This window comes from Haematobia irritans, chromosome 1 (genome assembly GCF_050003625.1).
Source record: "Haematobia irritans isolate KBUSLIRL chromosome 1, ASM5000362v1, whole genome shotgun sequence".
NCBI lineage: Eukaryota > Metazoa > Arthropoda > Insecta > Diptera > Muscidae > Haematobia > Haematobia irritans.
Window position 1 is genome coordinate 98,624,249 of NC_134397.1, and position 6,271 is coordinate 98,630,519.

The following is a 6,271-nucleotide window of genomic DNA, read 5'->3' on the forward strand; positions in this document are numbered from 1 at the left end:
TTCAGGGTCAGGAGGGTTTGCAGGTATCCACGCATGTGCTCTTGGTCTAGCCGGTATGTCTTTCTTCTCGACTAACTCTAGAGCAGCTCCTTCCCAAACTTCACCAATTAGTATCAGAGCAGCTTTAAAACAGTCTATAGACCTCTGGTCCTCAAATGCGACTAGCTTAAATCGTCCTTGATGCCAACCAGCCTCTTGGTGTCGAGGATCTGGGCCGGGAAACTTTTCCAGCACCTGTGAGTAGACGCCAGACAAAGCATTCTCAATTTCCCCCCATTTTTGCCTTGGAACCATACCGTCCAATGCTCCTTTATTAACGATAGCCATCACAAGGCTGTCTTTAGCAACTGAGGCAAACGATCGTTGATCCCTTTTGGAGGATGGCAGCTCATCCGGTGATCGTTCCCTTTTTCCAGCCTCAAGAATTCCTTGAGCCCATTTTAAGGAATCGCTTTGTTTAGCCGACAACGTGCTTGGGTCGACTGATCCTAATTTCCTTAGGATAAACAAAGCATTTCTGCGTTCTTTGAATCTCTTTCGTGAGGGATTACCTCCTTTTGATGCCGTTACCTTGGAAAAGGTCCGACTTGTCAAATTGTCGCCACCTGTCGACCCGTCTACAGGTCGACTAATTGGGCCTAACTCTTGGTCATTGCCCAAATCTATAACTCCAGTCGATACTCGTCCACTGGGCCCTGAAGTTAGCAACCCAGTGGATGTCTTTGAATTTCTCTGCATGGTGGCCTAATATCCCACCACACTTGAAATTCGTAGTAGGTACTTATTACGATGATTTTATCCGCTATTAAAAAACACGTCCATTCCGTTCGACGGTTGAAAAAACAAATATGTAGGTCAATGAACTTCGCTTCAAAGCTAGGCCAATGGAAATGGAAAGAAATCTAAAAGTAGGCCATTCGAAAAGATTCGTAACCAAAACAAAAATGATGGATGAGCAAAGAAACCGAAATAATAGAAAATCAATTTCACGCACACATACACCATAAAAACGCAGAAATTGCAATGTGTAAGGAAGATATGTAGCTTAAAGAATTCGATCGAACCTATCCCGACATGTTCGACTCGAACTTACCCGGTACCAGAAATTTAATGAAAGGTGGATGTAGTAGTCAAATACAGAGAGCAACGTTGTTGTGTGGCAAGGTTACTTGTAGGCAAAGAGTATAAATAAACAAGAGGGTCGAAACGTCTCATTTTTGTAATATCGTATAAATGCCATAGATTAGGGTCGAACATGTTGCAAAACGGTACCAACATTTTCTTCGTATTCCCTTTTGTTATCTACGGCTTTTCACATGGTTTTGATTCGTTAACTTGCGATTCGATTTTGAAAAATCAAATTATTCTTTTTGTAATCAAAATTTTTTTTAATTTATAATAAGAAGTGAATTCTTATAATTTTTATAAATGTTAAAAAACAACTTCACGCGAAAATCTAGTGAAAAAGTGAATGTTTTCTAGAGTATTTTACGTTAAGCCTAGTATTCAGCTTTAGCTGAAATTTCATGTAGGTACCAATTCAGATGTTCCTTGAAATGTTTGCTTAAGTATGTTAAAGTCATATTGTCATAAAAAGACAGTAAATTTATTGTTTACTGTCTTTAATAAATTGTCTAAAACACGACAACTTATCGAATGAATGTTTTGGGACATAGAATTCATAGATTTAGCAAACAGAAGTATTCTTTTGGTCCTTTTTTGCGTTTTTCGTTTTGTTTTTTAATGAAAAAATAATTTGAACATAATGAAAATCTAGCACACATTGCAGAACACGCCTTATAATTTTTCCATATTATCAAACGTAAATAAAACATGTTGCATGTTTGACCCTAATCTATGGAATTTGTGCATATCGTAAGTGAGCGATTTCGACCCTCTTTAGTTATTTATACTCTTTGCTTGTAGGGCAATGTATAATAATTGTAATTCGTAATCCAAGTATGATGTTTGATCCAAATATTTTGAATAATCCAAATTTGTCATGTAATCAGAACATTTTGTTGAAAAATTCACTAATCAAAGAATGAAACCTCGATTACATCAGCGAGAACACGATTTCCACGTTTACAGATTATTACCGACGGACCTTTTTCTCTTTAATAAAATTATTCGTTTCCCCTTGAAAATCTTTTATGAAGTCTGAAGTAAGGCTCTCAGAGAGTACGCTGGAATCCGGTTCGTGTTGGACACCTTGTGATACCACATTGACTAAAAGTACCTATTACATATGGGCACTTCAATTTTTAACCGCTGAACCTTCTCGATTATTTTCTTCTGTTGAACCAACCAGATTGTTCCAAAAACATTAACAGACTGCTTAAGTTAACGTTTTCCAGGTCCGTCAGTAATCTAAAGCTACACTGTCTCCAACAATTGTCCGTACAACAAACTATTGAAATATATTTCATCGTATCTCAGAAACTAGACAATTTGCTTTTATATGATCTTTTTTATGTCAAATAGAAATAAATCATTTAAGCTTGAACTTTAAAATACAATTTAATTGAAACGAATCAGATATATAGTTTCTGAGATACAATGCAATATAGCTTTTAGGAGTGATATCTGACGACGTGAGCCTTTTCACGCAGTAAGAGTTTGCAGGTAGCCAGAGGCATACCAACAGATTCTGGTTCCCCTGGAGTACGTAAGGTACTTCTTAGCCTTGCTAACTCATCCGCTTTGCAGTTCACCGGTATCTTCCTATGGCCAGGCACCCACATTTGGTGAATATTGTACCGCTCAGCCAACTTATAGACAGATTTGCGGCAGTCGATGGTCGTTGTCGAGTTAAGGAACATAGAGTCCAAGGATTTTATTGCAGGTTGACTGTCTGAGTATACAGCAATCCCCCGATTTACGTCGCCTCGGTTTACGTTGTTTCGATTTACGTCATTCCATCTAACTTTTTTGTTCCATCCAACTTCGATTTACGTCGTCGATTTTTTTTCAAACTTTATCAGAAACACGTTCCATAAGTGAAATATGTACCAACGATGATGACATCGAAACAATTATTTCCGAAATTCTTAACGAAAATTCGTCAAATTCTGATTGATATTGCATATATAACGCAATTGTCGAAGTGGCGATGTTTTTTTATGTGTATACAACGTAACGGTGTTTTATTTTTTTATGAACTTAATTTTTAAATTGAATTGTTATTTTTTGTTTATATACTGTTAGAAAAATATGTTTTTCATATGTTCCGATACACTCAAAAAAAGTTAACTTGGATCCAAAGATTTTGACCTTCCCTTAAGGATTTTGGTATTGATTCCGAGCCAAAAATGCGGCTTCATTAAAATAAAGACATTTTTTTGCGGACCTCCCTGGCTTTAAATCTAGGATCAAATAAATTAAAATTGGACACAGATCTCATTCATCGAGTTTTTATTTTCTTTTTGCGATATATTAATAAATGTATTTATGTACCAACAAATTCCAATTTCAAAATCCAAATTATGCCAGGTACTTCAAAGTAAAAACAGTTTTCTTAATGCTAAAAAAACTTTAAACCAAAGATGCAAATCCTTAAAATAAGTCTTAGCCTACATTTGAAGCGTTTTTATATTAAATTTAAAAATTCAATATGTCAGTTGAGTTAAAGACGATTTCTTTAAATTAAAAATGTTTTTCTCTATTTTAATGAAAATTTGCCTTACTGCAAAGATCTACAACTTCAGCAGAGAAGCAAGGATTATAAACATTCTTTTAATTAAAATGTCATTGTTTTAAAGAATTTGTCCTTAGCATTGCGTAAATTTTGAGTCCTAAAATCTAAGTTGCATAATCTTCCATATTAGGTCAATATTTTTTTCAGTGTATAAACAAATGTGTTTCGGGCACAATTTTTAAACACAATATATTTAAGTGCTAAAATGTAATGTCCCTAAACTAGCATTAAATGTTTGGGACACATATATTAATATGTTAGAATATATTATGTTTAATGTTTCATAAAAATAATATGTGTGAATGTAAACATATATAAATTTACAAATTTTGAGTAAACATATATATGTTGTGATATTTTGTTTAGAGAGCGACAGAGACAGACAGAGTATAGAGAAAGAACCCGGGAGGGTTGACGAAAGATATCAACATAACACAGCGAGAGAATCAAAAGAGAGCAATTTATTTTGAAACTGCATGTATATTGTTTCGGAAAACTGTTTTACGTGTTCATTTGTTTTGGCTATGCGCTTGGCATGTTAATAAGGCTACGCCAAAAATTGGATATGCTCCAAAGTCTAAATATTATTTAATTTGAACATTAAATTGCGTATTCGGAGTAAAGAGAATAGACATTCGGAACCAAGAGAATAGACATTTAAAAAAACAGCATGTGTTTTTGCCTCGAGAGCAGCAATTTAAGTATGTGTGGACATGTCTTTTGTTTATCATTTTGGCATTATGGGCACAATTTTTATACCCACCACCATAGAATGGTGACGGGGGTATAATAAGTTTGTCATTCCGCCTGTAACACATCGAAATATCGATTTCCCACTACATAAAGTATATATATTGTTACGTTTTTATATTTAGGCGTTTTTAATTACCCGACAATTAAACACAGTTCTTTTAAATAACGACAATCTACAATTTATTTACTATGACTTCACACTTTACAATTCGTTCACACTGAAGTTATTCGTTTGACGCTTTAATTAAGACTGACTCGTTAGCAGCATGCGAGCGCTTTTATATATGACGGTGTGGCAATTCGAGAACATTCTGGTAGCACTACAATATTCTGGCAACGCCAGAACATTCTTAGACAATGATAGAAGGATCTACGACCATTAAGTCATTCATCTGGTGGCTGCCAAACACATACACACTCACATAGATATGTGCTCGCATTACTACAAGAACAAAAACAATGACAATATACAATGAGATGAAATGAGAATGCAAAATAACAAAACAAAGGGGTTGTTATCAAAGAGAGTGAGAACTTACATGAAAATAAGCAAACAAAAGAACATAAAAGAAATTCAGGAAAGTGCTAGAAAATGAATAGATGATTCCAACAAGTTATAACGAAATTTTATCGTTACAATTTGAAATTTAAATTAACGGAAACTAATTTAAATAAAGTTAAATCTATAATTATCAAATACGTAACAATATATTCTTGATCAGGGAGAAATTCTAAGACGATATAACGATGTCCGTCTGTCTGTCTGTTGTAATCACGCTACAGTCTTCAATAATGAAGCAATCGTGCTGAAATTTTGCACAAACTCGTCTTTTGTCTGCAGGCAGGTCAAGTTCGAAGATGGGCTATATCGGTCCAGGTTTTGATATAGTCCCCATATAAACCGACCTCCCGATTTGGGGTCTTGAAATCGTAGTTTTTATCCAATTTCCCTGAAATTTGAAATCTAGAGGTATTTTATGACCATAAAGAGGTGTGTCAAAAATGGTGAGTATCGATTCATGTTTTGGTATAGCCCCCTTATACACCGATCTCCCGATTTTACTTCTCGGGCTTATAGAAACCGCAGTTTTTATTCAATTTACCTCAAATTGGAAATCTAGAGCTATTGTAAGCCCACAAATACGTGTGCCAAAAATTGTGAGTATCGGTCCATATTTTGGTATAGCCCCCATATAGACCGATCTCCCGATTTTACTTCTTGGGCTTATAGAAACCGCAGTTTTTATTAAATTGACCTGAAATTGGAAATCTAGAGGTATTGTAGGACCACAAATACGTGTGCCGAAAATTGTGAGTATCGGTCCATGTTTTGGTATGGTCCCCATATAAAACGACCTCCCGATTTGGGGTCTTGGGCTTATAGAAACTATAGTTTTTATACAATTTGTCTGAAATTGGAAATCTAGAGGTATTTTAGGACCATAAAGAGGTGTGTCGAAAATGGTGAGTATCGGTCCATATTTTGGTATAGCCCCCATATAGACCGATTTCCCGATTTCACTTCTTGGGCTTCTAGAATCCGAAGTTTTTATCCTATTTGCCTGAAATTGTAAATATTGTGGTATTTTAGGCTCACAAAAACGTGTATCGGATTAAGTTTTTATCGGTCCATTTGGTAATGCCTCCATATAGACCGACTTCACTTCTTAAGGGTGTAGAAGGCGCACTGATCATGAAAATTGCTTGAAACTCAATGTAAAATTTCCAGATTTTACTTCTACAGATTTAAGATTTCAAATCAAGACGTTATTTTATAATTTTTTGCACACTTACAAGAGATGTTAATGATTCCTCTAAAAC